Here is a 17646-nt window from a genome sequence, read left to right on the forward strand (position 1 = left end):
CACTATTTTGAAACATGCTAAAGACATGGGGTGGATAAACACCAAAACTTACGACTTCTTGTACAACAAGCATCCCCGTAGACCAGTCATCTACGCACTCCCTAAGATACACAAACGCCTCATGAATCCACCGTTGCGACCTATAGTGTCAGGGTGTGATTCCATCCATGACCCTATCGGTCGTTACTTGGATTACTTTTTGCAACCATTTGTACAGGCGGGTTCAACATATGTACAAGACACCACACATTTTTTGAAGATCCTCAATAATCTTAATCTTCAGAGTTTTGATGATATATGGCTACTCACAGTTGATGTTGTTGCTTTATATACCTCAATTCCACATTCAGAGGGTATTGAAGCGATTGAATGGGCATTGCTCTAAATGGACACTATACATGCTAACAAGATTTTTCTTTTGGAACTTTTGCATTTTTGTTTATTTTACAGTTATTTCTCATGGAAAAATAAATTTTTCCTCCAAACTCACGGAACATCTATGGGTTTTGCGGGAGCTCCCAGCTACGCAAACATCTACATGATGAAATTTGAACAGGAGAACATTCTTAATGATAGTGAATGGACAGATCATCTCGTCATTTATCGCAGATATATTGACGATATTTTTATCATGTGGCATGGTAACAGACAGGTATTGGAAACAAAACTGGCGGCTCTAAATGATTTCAATCCTAGAATCCAGTTCACACATATATTGGATAAACAATCTATTTCGTACCTGGATGTACACATAGAACTATCATCTAACCATCTGACCACCTCTTTATTCAAAAAACCCACAGATCGCAACAACACGCTACTTTTTGACAGTTTTCACCCACATTCACTGAAACGTCATCTTCCTTATTCTCAATTCTTGAGAATTAAACGTATCACTTCTGATGATGCACAATTGCACACTACCCTTGAAGAGATGAAAACTCGATTCTTGGCACGTGGTTATCCCAAAAAACTAATTGAATCTTCAGTTCAACGCCTGAATCAGGTTTCTCGAACATCGCTTTTTGAGAAACGCACTAAATCTCCTCAATCTAGGGAAGTGTATGTGTCCAAGTTCTCCACCCTCTCTCCTGCTATCAAAAGAACAATTCTCACTAGATGGGACATTTTGCAGAGTGAACCAGATTTTGGGAATCTGTTCACAAATCCACCGCTTTTTGCATACAAACGTTCCAATAATTTGAAGGAACTTCTCAAAAAACGAGAACCCATCGCTGATGTGACACCTAAAGGGATGAATAGATGTTACAATTGCTCACACTGTAATAATGTTATTACAGGCGTGTCTCTGGCTCACCCTTGGTCGGGTAAGCCAATCAAATTCAATTTCACTGCTAATTGTAACACCTCAAATGTTATATACATCATCCAATGCCCTTGTGGCCTATATTATGTAGGCAAAACTGAGAGAGCTTTACGCACTCGCATCACGGAGCACAAAAGTCGTATTCGTACCAGATCCACATCTTCACCGTTGGCTGGTCATTGGTGTGATTCACATCACACGATTCCTCAACTTAAATTCAGCGTCATTGAGGTAATCAAACACTGTAATGATCGCGACATGAGTAAATTCATTATCCAAAGGGAGTCCTTTTGGATTCGGTATCTCAATACCTTGAGCCCAAAGGGTCTCAATGATAAAATTGAATTTGCATGCTTTCTATAGACAGTCTTATTGAACTTTTTGAAGTTCAAACAAATGGGCTGGATCTTGTAGTCCCCACTTCGCATGAGAGCATTCACACGTTTCAATCTTGCATCGACTCAGAATTTGGTATGTTTTATCACATTTTTTTCACACACACTTTGGCTTTAATCCTCACATAGGATAAGGGTATACACATCGACACTTTTTCACACATTCATCACATCTTTCATGAGCGACGGTGTCATTTGTTAGACACATTGTTAGAACCCTTATTTCGCATAGAGATTGTAAATAGGCAGGATGCCAATAGAAATGTTTTTATTGAATGTCTTTATTGATTTACATGTTGTCAGTTCATTTTTGTTGATTCAACTTACAAACATGCAGTATGTTTCGCTGCAGGATGCCAATAGATATGCTTTTATTGAATGTCTCTATTGATTCACATATCGTTAGTTTAATTTTGCTGATTAAACTTACAAATACGCAGCATCTTTTGTTGAGAATACCTTTATATACTTTTTCAAGAGATTGTAAATAGGCAGGATGTGTTTACAACATCGTTTTATTTTTTATTATTTTTTCAAATACCTTTTGCATGTACCTTTGAACACTGCTATCTGTATCTTACAGGTGGATGTTCTGTTAACACACTTCGTTCTTCCTTTTTTTTCATTGACTCTTTGATTTATTGTGCGTTTTCATTTTGTTCACACACTTTGTCCTTCCTCTTTGTTCGTTTGATTTGCCCTACATTTAACTAAATTCCCAACCCAACATGGCCGCCACCGTTGTTTTACTCATAAGCCCCTCTTCACTTTCGTACACTTTTGCTGCCACTCGTGCACCTGTACTCTACTGGTATCGACGTGTGGATTTGCTTGCTGCCTCACGGACTCACGAATTACCCTCACAGATATTGACCTCCAGGTACTAGTGCTTTTGCAAGCATCTACTTTCATTAAGCTAAGCGCACACATTGTCGCGTTTAATTTCTCGCATTCATTATTTGCAGGTCTCTATTTCTTCAACACAACGCCGTTTCTGTGCGTTCGTTATTACAGTCGTCGACAGCTTGCCACTGCCCGCAAGGGCTTGTAGAATCACGTATTATTCACGTAAACATTCACAGACACCCCCAGGTACCACAGCATGTATCATCATTTAACTTTTCCCGGTTTCACGTATACACTGTTGTATTCAACCCGTTGTATTTTTCACTCATAGGTTTCTGTTTTCCACATCAAAGCGCTGTCACATCGCGCTCGTGAACTTAGTCATTGACTATTTTTTCGGTCCGTTTGGCCTGATAGAACTCTTGGTAAGCGCACTTTAGTTGCCTTCATCATTTAAATATTCTCACAATTTTCGTGATCTTCTTGTAAATCACTCTAGCTTTTTCAGGTATTCACTTGTTTCATTTGTTTCATTTGGTTGGTGTTGGTTCTATGTTTTCACATCGTTCATGTGAGATTACTTTCATTGTCACATGGTGCCTTTTCACTTCTTTGTTTCCATTGCTGCTCTCTTGCCGGGACTACATCACATCTCAGCCCAATTAGAATTTTCACTCATTTTTTGGGTGAAACAGCCCAGTGATTTTAATTCTTCACTTTTCATCTTGTTCGTACACCTGTGTGATGCCAGAATTGCCTTCCGCAGTTTTCTTTGTGAATAATTATGCATATGACTGATTGATGTTTCATTTCTAGATATCCCCTGAAGAAGGGCGAACATTGCGCCAGAAATGCATTGGGAAGATCAAGTTATACTATACGTGCTATAGAACGTTGTACACATGAACTCTTTTGGTCTTGTTGTCATTTTAGTATAAGTGTGAATAAATCAACACTTTGATAAGAAGAAATGATAACTTCGTTATTTTCATCTTTGTATAATTACTGATGGTTTGATGATGTCATACAATTTTCAGCTTTGCTTACAGATAGATGTGATTATTTTGCTCTTTACTCAGTTTTGAGTTTCAATAGTAGTGCATTCCCTGTCTAGCGCATTCCGCTCTAGTTCCTTACGCTTTTGAATTCAGGTGGTGGGTGGAACCACCTCAGGGTCAGCACACTAAACCTTGTTTAAGTTTAACAATGTCGTAAATTAGGTACCACTATAAATATCTGAGTGCACACCAGCTGTTAGTTCTCTCCTTACCTTTAAAGCACCCCACTCCGTGCCAAGGGTCACCACAGTGTTCCAATTGATGTCAAAATAACCCTGCAACGCCAGCTGCATGTCTGTTTTCTAATAAGGGTCTCCTAGGGACGCCGGCTGAAGCCTCCATAGGGGAGGCTCGGTCTATGCCACCCCCCCCAGTCTGCATTTCAACAAGAGGAGTGTGTGGTTGGACAGAAAGCGCACCTGATATTTCACTCTCTGAACATTCAACACACCATCAGCAGACAACAGAAACCGGTCCAGTCGGCTAATGGTTTGGCGCGTTGGCATGTAACGAGAATTCTCTAGCTGTCTGATTAAACTTCCTCCAGACATCCACGCACTGCAGGTTGGTCATAGTCTTCTGCAGCATTGACGTCATATTCAGTTACGTGCCCAGTCTATTGTGTCGTCTGTCCAGGATACAGTTAAAATCTACCACCCTGACTATGGGCATTCCCACATTCGGCAGGAGTTCAGTCTCCAGCTCCTCGAAAAAAATCACCATTATTGGTATTAGGGGCATATATATTGAGGAAGCACAAGTTCACATCATCCAACCCGCCATGCAAAAGAATGTATCGCCCACTAGGTCTTCTATATGGAACCCCTAGGTGCCACCCAAATGCAGACCCTCTGGCATAAGACAAGTAAGTCGAGTTGAGGAGTAGAGCTGCCCCCTCCACTTTTTCTGTAATTTCTGTGCTTCCCCATCAAGCAGATGCATCTACTACAGCACTGCAAAGTGGACCCTCACCCACCTCAGGTAAGTACGTCTCCTGTACCCCTTAACAAAGGAGTTCAGTCCCCTCACATTCCATATGAGAAAACATGTGGGCCCTTCCATTAGTAATAAACAAGTAGCACAGGGAGGGGACTCCAACCGTGGCACAAGCCTATCCAGTGGTCTCGCCCCCTGGGGACTCACCACACACTAGCAAAAACATTGACTCCACGCATGGCCCAACAAGGCTAAAGTCTAAACTTTTGATCTTGGTGGTGCAAAGCCCGTGGCAATAAAGTACAATACCATGTCTGCAGCACAATCAGTTTAGAAAGAGGAGGCCCCTCATATCCAGAGGACCAACAGCAGGCCCTCTGCAGGCAGACGGCATCAGGGAGGCTCGGGAATCAAACCAAATCCTGTTCTGTCTCAGGTGCGAGCGTATCCTCCACCAAGTCTGATGTACTCTAAGCAGAGCCAGTGGAGGAGGCGGATTCCACCAGTACCCTGGCCTCCTCTCTTTTCTGTCATTGGTGTTCTAAATCCAGTGTGCCATCCCAGCGCACCATCACTTTTGTATTGGACAGAGAGTGCTGCCTAGGCCTGCTTCTCTTCCTGGCCACTGCCTTCCCTAGGTCCAGTCACGGGAGATCCCCAGGGCCTGAGCCGGGATGCAGCTATCACTCCGGAACTCCAACCAGTCACAGAAATCCTCCAGTTTAGTGAAGAGGTGGGAACGGCCATCATGAATCACTTTTAGTTTAGCCAAGGAGAGCAACATATATGATAGGTCCAATGCTTTCAACTTTTGCTTGACCCCACTAAAAGTCTGCTGCCGGTGCGGTACAGTTTGTGTATAGTCGGGGAATATACATACAACTTTGTTCTCAAAAGAGAGGTCAACCCTCCGCCTGACCTCCTGCAAAATGACATCCCAGTCTCTAACTGTTGAGTTTGGCAATAATCATCCCCGAGATGTCCCCTGTCAGGGGCGGTGGAGCCAAAGAATCTGTGGGCCCTCTCCACCACAAACATCTGTGATAGGCCTACATCTGGTAGCTGGGTACTGATTCTGCCCTCCAGGAACAGTTCTGGTGCATTGTCTTTGGCCTTTTCAGGAAACCATACAAATCTAAAATTACATCTGCAGGACTGACCCTCTGCATCCATCTCTAGCCTCTGAGAGTGGGCCTCCAGAGAAGCTGCCATGGCCCTCAGAGTCGTAATCTCCACTTGCAATTTAGACACCTGTTGTTCCGTCATAATGGACCTTTCAGCGACCTTACGTACATCCGCTCACAGTTAATGGACATCCAAGGCGATGGCTTCAAACTTCGCTTGTACTGTTGCAATGGACGCCTGGATAGCCGCTAGGATCTTGGCCCCCAGTGAGCCCTGTGGGTTTTGCAGCCCCCTGCTGTCACCCATCAACGGGCCTACACTCGTTCTGGAGGCTGTAAATTGGTTGGCTTTTTTTTGTTGCATACTGTGGGGCACTCTGTCTTTGACCATAGAAGCTGTCAGCACCCTCATACTTGTGGACTCCAGAGGGTAGATAAAGGGCACACTGGGAATTTAAAATAGATCTTCATGGACAGTGTAGACCAGCAGTCCTGTCTTCAGGCAATATCCCTACAGAAAATAGGTAAACGGGACGGTCACCAGCTGAGAGAGCAGGAGGCCCAGCGGGGCCCTGATACTTCCAGATGACTACTCTTTACACCAACCGCAGTGGTGGCACCTCTGTGCTGGACGTGAATGGTTCACCTCACTGCTGACCTTCGACTCAATGCGTGCACCTCACCTACAGCTTGGGCGAGGGCACGAGGCCCCACCGGCCTCTCCCCACAAGCCTCTCATCACACCTCTAGGTCACCTGGGCTTCGCCACCACAGTAAACCACCGCTCACAGTCACCTGCCAGCACCCCACGATGGGAGGGGTGCAGAATAATGTACTGCGATCCTGCATTACCACCACAGTCTGGGCCGTCAATATGCCTGGTTTCCACTCAGGCCTATCGCCTCAAGACATCTGCAGCTACTTTATAGTCATAACAGCATGGTTCATGTCCTAGTGTCGCAGATGCCAACACAGAATGTAGGCCTTAAGGTCTGAGCACTCCTTAATGGGGTGTCTGAAGCTCCAGCAAATTCCCCATATGTTGACATGCAGGGCCCCCAGGGCAGAGCATGACCAAGCAACTTTGTGGTCCGCTCTCCACAGAGTGTGGCGTTACGGCCAGAGCTGCCAACTTTGGAGCTGGGGAACCAGAATAGGGCCTCATTGTTGGCTCAACATCCTGTGATTCTGGGCAATTCACTTAATTTCCCCGTGCCTACCACAGATGAATGTGTCCCTGTGTTACCCAAATGGTGTAAATGTAAACACTTCAATACCCATGTGTCGAATTTGCGCTATATAAAACTGCACAAAAAAAAGCAACTAGGTACTGAGGGGGGAGGAATGAGCCACGCTTCCTGTAACAAGGTAATGTTCCATCCAAAACTCAATACTAAAAGCAGACAGAAGTGGTTTAAAAGGTTTGTTTACTATATAGATTGGAGGCTGCAGCGTGTGCTACCTGAGCTTCAGCAGTCAGTGAGAAACTGACTAAACCGAAGAACAGGCAACACATAGCCAGGCTAGCATACTTCAAATAATAACAAGGTGCGTGCATGAGAACAACAACTTTAAAGTTGAACATATTTATTCAGGAATGTATAACTAGGAATGTTTTACATCCGGCTGCTCTCGAGTGCCATGCGGGTAACACCACTTGTCTCGAGGGCAGTGCTTAAACAATAGCATCAATAGCGTACAACACCTTCCCCCTGTAAGAAATTGGCTCTATAAATACTGCACCAGTGAGGTACAGTTGTGGAAACTAAATGCAATGGCTTTTACCATCAGCTGAAGCCATTTTGTTTGTGGCAGCAATTTTAGTTAGCCATGTGCTTTCTCCCTCTTCACTATGGCCTGCCCTTGTATTCTGCTTGTGTCATCTGTTACAGTTAACTCTTTCAGCACTGAGCCAGAGCCTTGCACATGCTCAGAAAGACCTGTAGCTGCCAGAATGCACCTGCTCTTAGAGTATAACTGTCAGGATATTTTACTAATGTCAGCAATATTGTAACCCCTCCTACTCTGTTGACTAAGCGATTCTTATGTATCCTTATATGCAACTAGCTATTCATATGCACACTTGTACTGCCTCTTTTTGAGTCTCCCTGCATGCTCAGCGGTAAATACAGTATATAAGACCTGTGATTTCTGTACTCCTTAGACTGTCTCATACAGTGGCCTGACGGTACTGTATTGACGCAGTCTCCCTCATGTGAGGTTAATAAATTATTATTTTGATATTCCAGCTTCCGTGCCAATCTCTTCTTTGTTGGTTTAAGGACCAGGTGCATCAGTGAACCCCTTAAAAGGTTTTATTTTCTACAAATTGGCGCCTAACGTGGGACTCATCGGAGAACCGGCTATTCAAGGGAGTGGTCTTGACGGAAGACAGGAATCTACTGAGGAGGACAGAACAGGAACATACTGAGGAGGTACCCTGCACAAGGAGACTCTTTGTCTTTGCAGACCAACGTGTTTTCCCGATCTGACCCTCCAGGTGTTGACCGCTCCCGACTGAGATCCTCTTTGGCGTGAGTATTTTAAAACGAACGTTAGGTCACTCAGAACTCGGCAGTTGGAAGCTGGAGACTTTGGTTTGGTATGGTTGCTGTGGCAACACTTTTTGGAATGACTTGGCCAAGCTTTTGGTTTGTTTGTTTGTTTGCTGCAGCAAATGAAGGCAGGTAATGAGGAGATTTTTCTCTAAATTTTGAAAACTTGAACGCCACACATTGTGTTAAGTGTCACTTGGCGAATAATATTGTATATGCTACAATATTCTTGGCATGCCTGTTTCTAGCACACTTCGCAGAAAGTGTTTCTGTCTTGGAGGTACCAATATGGATTTAGAAAGTACTCAGCTGATCCCCCTAGAGGGGATACCTAAATAGGTTTAGGTATATTAAAAAAGGTATTTTTTCCATGATGACTAGTACACCATGGAACAAAATATATATACATAAAAAAGATCCTGATCTGTGCACTAAGTCAAATTCATAAGTGGTGATATGGATCGCTTTTGAGTGTTCTGCCAGCCCAACTAGTAATTTGGTGTACTTTTGAAAAAGGTCTGAGGTTTGAGCCGTTTTTTTTTTTTTTTTTTTTTTTAACATGGCAGTCTTTCGGCTGTCTATTTGTCTTGGTGTAATCTTGTACCTTTTTTGAGAGTCCTTTCGTTTGTAAATATTACTTACAATTGGTATTTACAAATGGTTTGGTTAGAGTACTCTTTGGGCTGTCTCTTGTTTTTGTCCCAAGTGTTGATTTGTGGGTTAATTCTTTTTTTTTTGTTTTTTTGGAGTGTGTATGTGGTTGTGGACTGACATACTTGTGAAGTACTTGTTTCAGTAAAGTAGTGACTATGTTTTTTGTGTGAGAATGGTTTGCTTTTAACAAGCATGGTTGTGTGTTCTGAGTGTATGACCCCCTTCTTGAAAATGAGCTTAATTTGTTTGTTGTTGTCATTCTGTTATGCAAATGTCATTAAAAAAAATACATTTTAAAATTCCATAAATGAATTATGTAACATATGCTAAATAGCTGCACGCTACCATTAGAAGTAAAACAGTAACTAAGTCTATATGTGTAAATATTGCCACAATGGTAAAGAAAAATTAGAATTAACACTCAATAGGAAAACACTAGGCCTCATAGAAAGGGGAAAAAAAACGGAATTGTGTGCTTTGCAATAACTAGGACTCAATACAAAATGTTACAGCATTATCCTTAGATATTAATATTAAAAGGCATTCACATCATCTGAGTAAATTGGTTGCTGCTGAAATAAACGCGCCTTTTTCCACATTACAAAGACGATAGATTTGTGCTGGCTTGGAATGCCTGTATTTTAAATAGACTGCACCGTGCTCTAATTCCAGCACCAGAAAAAGAACTTTTAAACAGCTGTTCAACGCTGTTTGACTGAGAGGAAGCTATCTGTCAAAACAGACGGAAATCAAACTTTTTCAGGACATTACAATACAGCAAAGGGTTTTTCTTCTGAAATTGAGGCCTGCTGGTCGTAAAAGTGCAGCTGAGTAAACAACAGATGGCTATACCCAGCCACACAGCTACAGATGAAGCCGTGGGAACTGAATTTTAAACTAATACAGCATAGTATGAAGGCACGTGCGTTAACAATTACTGATTTTTGAAAGTTAGAAATACAATTTCATTATTTTGGATAAAAGAGAAAGGATTCATAGTAGGGACTTTCTTTGTTGTTGCTTTTTACATAAGCACATCTGGTGTTCTGATGGTAAATAATTACTGCCCTTTAAAAAAGTGGCACAGACTATTTTCTGTTTCAGTACAGCTTCTGTGCTTAGTGTTATAAATACATGGATTTAAAGGCAAAAGGAAAGGAATGAGGCTTGCATTTCATATGTGTAAACATCAAAAGAGTTAGTGATCATTATTGAAAAAATAGGGACTACATGAGAAAAATAAGTATTAAAAATAATTGCACTAAAATCGTTTTTATGATCTTTATAATGTCTAATTATCCTACTGTGAAAAATATATAAGCTCCTAGCATCAAAGTTGAATTTGAGCAGCACTTAAACACAATGTGGGGAGTGAAATGTGAAATTTCACTTTACCCAGGCATATAAAAACTCATTTTATAAGGGTGTACCTTATATATTTCTGATCCCCCACCCCTGGGATATCTAGGGGAGACCCTGGGGGTCCCTAATATGCCAAACAATTGTAGGTTATCCATTTTTTAAGTGCCCCTAATACCAAAGTCGAGTTTGGGCACAATTTACTTTTTGAAGGCAGTTCTGGCACCCAAGGGCTGTTTTAAAACTGATCTCATGCTTCAGCAGTGCACACATGCAACTGCAGAACAAGCAGCTGGCCTCTAAACTGCTAGACAGCACACCACACACTGCACACAAATAAACATAAGTATAAAAAAAAACAACAGCAGTTATTATCCTACCTTTAAAATTATTAGCACACAGGTACGGAACAGGACTGCCTTTCAGCTGTGATTCTCCAGAGTTACTTTGAATTGGAAAGACCGCATGGAATAGCCTTTTTCAGACAGGGGACAACAGGTTTAAGGGTCAGAGGCCAAGGTCTGTTTTTAGAATTGACCAGCCCTACTGAACGTGAAATTTCCACGCAGGGAGCCACTGTGACAGTATGTGATTTCTACATTACACTATGAAAGCTTGTAATTACATTTAAGAAATGGACGAATTTACTTAGTTGTTTCAATGCACTTATGGCCCTGATTAAGCCTTCCCAGAACAAGATTGGACACCACAGATCTGTTTTAGGTAACATTAACTACAGGAAATACTGCATATTCTGTTAGGAGCACATGGGGATATCACTGTTTTCTTGCACAATAATACAAGTGTAGGAGATATGCAGGTGGGGTTTATCCTAGTGAATAACATTATCAAGGTTTAGCAGCGTCTGTAGGCCATGTGCAGAGAATAGCTCTGCCATACATACAGAAATACTGCTTAAAATTGTTGTGCTAGGGCCAGATCAAAAGGCTATGAAATAAAGTTTGCATTCATGTACCCTCATGTTACACTAGTACAATTGCTAAAGGAATTGGTAGTTGGCTATTAATGTTTTCTAGCTAGCTCAATGTGCTATTTACCTCCTACAAGTTTGTTTGTGCCCATCTGCCAAAACTAGGGGTAAATAGTGTCGACAGAAGGTCAGCTGTTTCAGGTTACCTACTGTCGCATGGGGGAGGAGATTAGGGAGATTAGCTCCTGGTCAAATTAAGGGTAAGCAAAATTAAGTAACACATTGTCATTTTTTCTTGATTTATGTGCTCTCTCTCTCTCTCTTTTTCTTACTCTCTCTTAAGCCTGTCTAAACTGTCTAGGAACAGCCATGAGACATTTAAATTGGCTATTCAGTAATACGGTTTTAAAATTATTGTTAGCATTAATAAAATGAATAAAAAAATACGCCATGTTACTGCCCATCCTGTCTGATGAAATTATGAAAGGATGAGTAATCTAGATTGCTGTTCCCTTATTTGACCTTTAAAGGGGACCTATATGTGAGTAGTTTTTGTTCTAAAATTCTCAGGTGATAACACCATTATTGTTTATGTTATTCTCATGCTACATACAGTTTTGTAAGGGCATTGCTAGTCTCTTATTAGTCTGTGTAACTGAGCTGACAGGATCCCTGTTAAATTAGCAGTTTTTAGATTTTCCCGCTGTGCCTATAACATGAGAGCATGGTCCTAAGTGTAAAATGTAGGTGTTTTTACGTAAGAAAAATCATTTTAGAAGTGTCTGCAGTCCTGTACAAGTAGTGAAAGGTTATGATCTATGAAACACAAGCTTGTTAAGACAAGAAGCACAAAAGAATGCTTGTTCTAAAACTTCCCTTTCTTGAGGTTCTTCAGATGAATAATATAGGAATACACAAATGTAAGGATTTAGCGTATGTCTGCATTGTTTTTCTTTTTTCCCCTCAGAATTTAGTAAATAAACATAGACTTCCTTGGCTGCTTCAAATAGTGTAACGTTTTACTCGTCAGTTCACCAAAAAGTTCTTTTTATACTCGCTAATAGGTCCAGGTTTTTTTTACTCTCAGATAGATGAAGTGGTTCTTGGGTGTCTGGCTAATGTATGGGGCGCCCCAAGACTAAGGAAGTATTCTGAGACTATCCTCTCCGTTGATAGATTATTTGTATGCCTTGTCTATAGATCTTTTGTTCTGTCCACCAATAGATATTTGCTGCCCTACAACCATTGCCAGAGGGGCCCGGACATCAGATCCAGCCTGGGGAGTCAGCGCCCGTCCAGCTTGAAGCCAAGGTGAAGGGAATCAGCACAGGCACTGCTGGCAACTAGGACCTCAGTGAAGGTAGAAGGCCGGAAGCACTGGGACGTGAAGTGTGTACCCCTGCCACTGTCTTGGGCAAAAGACGGGGTCACAGATCGATCCTTTTGTGAATCCAGTTTTTGATGCCCAGCTGAGAGAGTCACAGACTGACAAGGACGGCAAGGAGGATTTTGCTTGAGGTGACCCCTTTTAAAACAAGGGTTGCTTCAGGCCTTTGAGTCCTGGTCCCTAAGTGAATGCAAGTCTGCACCCCTGTTTGTTGATCAAGGGATGCCTGAGCACACTGCGTACAATCTCTGGCCCCAACAAAAGAGCAGTGCGCCAGCAGAGAAACACAGGAGTTAGGGAAGGACTTGAGTTCAGGGTACAGGTGCTGTGCCTTTGGTGCCTGTTAGATTAAACTGAAGAAAACTGGTGCACTGCCTGAGAAACTGGACAGGATCACTAAGGGTATTTGCCCTGGAGGGGGATTGCCCTATCCTGAAAGAAAAATCTTTTCACTTAAAATTGGGCCGTGATTGATTTCTTGAGTTGCAAGTTGTGCAGCTCCACGTTGGATGAACAATTGGAGCCTGCCGGTGAGGCTCAGACGGACACAGGGAGAAAACTCCCCTCTGGCTGGTTGTACAGCGGCTTCTATTCTTTAAGTACTTTTTAGCAATGTACCCCTTTGGTTGTCCCATTTTTGAGGAGGAGCAGCCCTTTGTGGCTCCTTGTCCTAATTCCTATGGCCCGTGTGGTCTTCCTGGTCCCCTGAATCAAAGATTGTTTTTCTTTAATATTTGCATTAGGAATGTTTATTCTGCAAGAGAAACCTTCTTCCTGAATATATTAATTGGTACTCCAGCCCTCATGAAAAGAACATTGAGAAGGGCTATTAAAAATGTTTTTTTATTAAGATACCATATTAGATGTGTGCTGTTGGCTATTCTGAAATTGAAATAGATGGTCACTGAATTACATAGGAGCCCTGAAACATAGAATTGGACTGGATGGTTTTGGGATTTGCTTTCTGCATGGGGTTGGAAAATATTCATAGTTCTGTTTGTAATAATAGCCATTATTTTCTCCTGCTATCTCTGTGTTCATTATGACCCAATGCTCTGTTCCCTTTGTGCTCCTGTCTATACCTTATATATACCTGCTTAACAATGTTTAGAATGTAAATGCCCACCTAGCAATGGATCAGGATATTAATGGATTATGAGGATAGATGTGCAGGATAACTTCCATGCTTCTATTAATTCATAGCGGATGTCTTCAGCTAATGCTAAAACGGCCATCTGTGGAAACTAGCTGCAATGGCTGTTAGCATCAGCTGAAGCTATTTTGTTTGTGGCAGCCATTTTAGTTAGCCATGTGCTTTCTCCCTCTTCACTATTGCCTGCCCTTGTATTCTGCTTGTGTCATCTATTACAGTTAACTCTTTCAGCACTGAGCCAGAGCTCAAAAAGACCTGTAGCTGCCAGAATGCACCTGCTCTTAGTGTATAACTGTCAGGCTATTTTACTAATGTCAGCAATATTGTAACCCCTCCTACTCTGTTGACTAAGCGATTCTTATGTATCCTTATATGAAACTAGCTATTCATGTGCACACTTGTTCTGCCACCTTTTGAGTCTCCCTGCATGCTCAACGGTAAATACAGTATATAAGACCTGTGATTTCTGTACTCCTTAGACTGTCTCATACAGTGGCCTGAGGGTGCTGTATTGACGCAGTCTCCCTCGTGTGAGGTTAATACATTATTATTTTGATATTCCAGCTTCCGTGCCAATCTCTTCTTTGTTGGTTTAAGGACCAGGTGCATCAGTGAACCCCTTAAAAGGTTTTATTTTCTACACAGCAGTGTGTATAGAGTCCAAGAGTCCCTAGAGGTAGGCAGAGGTTAAAGTTAGATAGAACCTTACTCTCTAAAGTGGTAGCTTGGTCGAGCGGTAAGGCAGTGTCAGAGGGCAGTGTTAAGCATTTGATGTACACACTCAGTCAGCAAATGAATTTACACACTCAAGAACTGAACTCTAGGCCAATTGTTTTTGTATAAAAAAAATATACTGTTTTATTTCTAGAACCAAGCAAGCCGGGTACAGGTAAGCATAAAAATACTTTGCAGTAATAAATAACTTGTGTGAACACAGTTCAAAATTGCAGTAGAAATTATACTGTTTTTTGTTTACAGTTAAGGAAGCGGATTGCAACACTTAGCAGGTATAGTACATTCAAAGGAATGGGCTTTTTCAACAAATTGCAGGTAAGTTACTTTTACGTTACTTTTTCTAACTCGGTGCTGGATGCCTAGATTTAGCACTGGGTCATTTCCTGAAAACAGTTGAGAAAATGTGTTTTTGTTATTCGTGCGATTTTTAAGGAATATGTTCAGATTTCAAAACCCCACACTTAGAAACTTTTTGGAGCAGTACATTGAAATGAATGGGCTTCTACAATAAATTGCAGGTAAGTAACTTTTACGATACATTTTCTAACTCAGTGCTGGATGCCTGGATTCAGCACTGGAACATTTCCTGAAAACAGTTGAGAAAATGCGTTTTGGTTATTGTTTCGATTTTTAAGGAATATTTAAAGTTTTCAAAACTCCACACTATGGAAGAAAAACAGGTTATCAGTTTGCAGGTAAGTAAACGACTGTGGAAGTTAAGGTTCTAGGGTTAGACTCAGGGGTCCCCCAGGGTCAGTGATGCACTGTTGTTGCACCCTCGGCGGCACTAGGGCGGCTGGGAGTTGAGTGTTGAGTCCCAATGTTATCCTATGGAGGATAGGGGGTCTCCGGTTGGTGGCTGCTGGCGAGCAGGCCACACGGCTGTGGTAGCAAAGCTCCGAGGGTTAAGGTCAGGGCAAAGGGGGAAACAAGTAGGCACCAAAAGTGCACCCTCAGCGGCACTGGGGCGGCCAGGTGCAGAGTGCTGTTTCGATATCGGGTGCCCTGTGGTTTTCTATGGAGATCCTCCGGTTTGAAGAAAGGCTGCAGGGTCGGGGATGAAGACCTTTTGGGTGCGACCACCACTTTGAGGGGTAAGTTGGGATGTTGTGGGTTGGCTAGGCACCGCTGGTTTGGGCACACAAGGCCGTGGGGTGCCGTTTCGCATTGGATTTTCTTACCCGCTCTGGTCGCGGTGGGGGGTCTTCAGGTTTGAGGCTGCAGGTGTCGTCTGGAGGCTTGAGGCAGGTCAGCGGTCGCCGAATCTCAGGTCAGGATCGCCGGGGGACCTCCTCATGGTGTTGGTTCACTCTAGCTCGGACCAGGGTCGGCGGGTGCAGTGTGTGCTGGATTTGCAGTTTCTGGCTGGCACCAGAAGCTGCAGTTTAAACACGTCCAGTGTTCTCGGGAGATAGAGTCCTTGAGTGAAGGCAGGCAGGTCCTCGGAGGTTTGTGAGGTTGCTGGCTGCAGGACACGCTGGGATTTTGCAGGAGCAGGTTCGAGGGAAGACAGGCCTGTACGGCTGGGACCAAATCAGTGGGCTTCGTCCTCTTGTTAGCTCTGCACGGCTCTTCGGTCCTTCTTCTTCATCTTCTTTTCTTGTGGTTTCTAATCTGAGGAAGCAAGGATTAGGTTGCCCCCTAAATACTAAATTTAGGGGTGTTACAGGTAGGTAAAGGGCAGGGACCAATGGGTCCCTTCCCTGGGGTGGGTACACCCGCTATTCTGCCACTCTCCTGTGGGAGGGGGGCAGGAGCCTGTCCATGGTTGGCTGGGTCCCCCCATCCTCAAGATGACGGGGACTTGAGGTTGTGCTTCACCTCGCCTCCCTGACCCGAGGGGTGGAGCTGGCAGAGGTGGGCACACCTCCCTTCCTCACTTGTTTTTCCCGCCAGGTCTCCCACCCAAAGTGGGGGGTAGAATCAGTGGGGACCAGTTGCTGAAAACAGCAAATGGTCTGGAGAGGCTCAAAGAGGCGGCATGCCTTTGAAGCTTCTCCTTTGTGAACCCTGCCCATCCTGGGGGAGGAGGCTTGGCACCTCGTCCCAGGGTGTGCATTGTTTCAGGCCCCCGAGAGCAGCAGGCTCTCGACCCAGGGGTCCAGAAACATATCTGGTGGTGGCAGCCTACGCAGCCACTCAGTCAGGTCACTAGTAGTTGGTCGGGTTTCAGGGGGCATCTCTAAGATGCCCTCTGTCGTGCATTTTACATTAAATCCCACACTGGCATCAGTGTGGGTTTAATGTGCTGAGAAGTTTGATACCAAACTTCTCAGTCTTCAGTGTAGCCATTATGGTGTTGTGGAGTTCGTAATGACAAACTCCCAGCACCATATACTCTTAATGGCAGCACTGCACTTACATTGCCCAGGAATGGACTTGGGAACTGTAGGGGTACAGGGCTCATGCACCTGTACCCTCACCACTGGCATAGGGCGCCCAGCTAGAGGGGTGGCTGATGTATGCCAGGGCAGTGGTTTGTGGGCATGGCACACAGGGATGTGTGCCATGTCGACGCTTCACTTTGTTCTGCACCAATGCATTCCGTCTGCAAAGGCAGTGTGCGAGTGTCAGGGTACAGGGCCTCTGAGGGTGGCACAATAAGTGCTGCAGCCCTTAGAGATCTTCCCTGGTCACAGTGCCCTGGGTAAAGAGTAACAAACCTCTAAACCGGCCTATGTCATTAAGTAATTGATCTATTTAGATTCCACATTACCAAAACAGCATGCCAAATGTCACTTCAAATTGTATCAGTCTTTGTAAAAACATAATTAGTCCTTTGTGCTTTATAAGTCAAAAAGATTTTTTTTATTTTTAATTGAGATTAAGCAGGAAGTATTTTTTTCAGTTTTTTGAAATACATTTACATTTTTAGTGAAAACATGTCACATAGTTGATATGGTAAAAAATAATAATAATATCCTAAACATCAAAGACATCAATTTCTATAACATCCTAGACAGAAAAACATGAAAGAAAACTCTTACTGACCATTCATACTAACATTCATTCAAAAGAAAACATAGATTTCTTGGTTACTAAAGGAAATCATGGGAAAGGGAGAACACCGGACCCTTGGATTGGTCAATTTTGATCAGATTGACAGGCTGGAAATTAGCAATCTTCAATGTCACTGTGATGGGAACAAAATCGCGGTCAACGCGCGTTTCAGTGGGAGACCACCTT

At 43.1% G+C, this 17646-nt stretch overlaps 1 protein-coding gene and 1 long non-coding RNA gene across 2 annotated transcripts in view; one reads left to right on the plus strand and one right to left on the minus strand.

Moving 5' to 3' along the window:
* Window positions 1–17646, minus strand: part of PIGT (phosphatidylinositol glycan anchor biosynthesis class T) — a 253569-nt gene that overhangs the window by 156370 nt on the left and 79553 nt on the right. The gene's annotated exons all lie outside the window — the stretch shown is intronic.
* Window positions 7932–14288, plus strand: LOC146812025 (uncharacterized). Its single transcript, XR_014965859.1, has 2 exons — window positions 7932–8220; window positions 12410–14288. It is a non-coding gene; the product is annotated as an uncharacterized LOC146812025 (long non-coding RNA).

Source organism: Triturus cristatus, chromosome 7, assembly GCF_964204655.1.
Source record: "Triturus cristatus chromosome 7, aTriCri1.1, whole genome shotgun sequence".
In the NCBI taxonomy this organism is placed as follows: domain Eukaryota; kingdom Metazoa; phylum Chordata; class Amphibia; order Caudata; family Salamandridae; genus Triturus; species Triturus cristatus.